Raw genomic sequence first — 449 nt, 5'->3', positions numbered from 1 at the left:
TTCATTCTTCTTCTCTTCCTTATTTTTTTCTCTTTATTTTTCTTTTCTTTTTTTCCCTCCTCTTCCATTTCTTCCTCATTCTTTCCCTCCTCCTCTACCCTTATCTTTCTATCTTTTCTCCTCCCTCGCCATCTCTCCCTCCTCCTCCCTCCCCATCATTCCCTCCTTCACCCTCTCCATCACTCCCTCCTTCACCCTCTCCCTCATTCCCTCCTTCACCCTTCCCCTTCTTTCCCTCCACACCCTCCTTCCCCTCCTCCTCTTCCTTTCCCTCCTTTCTCCCCCTTCCCTTCCTCCCCAGCTGTGCCCAGACATTACGTCACCGTCGGCCACTCCAACGTTTAACCTTCGCGAGTACTTTTACCCAAGACGGGATGACCTTCCCCTCTCGGGCAACGTGGGTGAGGATGGCTGGAAAAATCCCTTTTACTTGTGCTTTCTCTGTGTTC

The sequence above is a fragment of the Penaeus monodon genome, chromosome 22 (genome assembly GCF_015228065.2).
Source record: "Penaeus monodon isolate SGIC_2016 chromosome 22, NSTDA_Pmon_1, whole genome shotgun sequence".
NCBI lineage: Eukaryota > Metazoa > Arthropoda > Malacostraca > Decapoda > Penaeidae > Penaeus > Penaeus monodon.
This window is presented reverse-complemented; position numbering follows the sequence as displayed.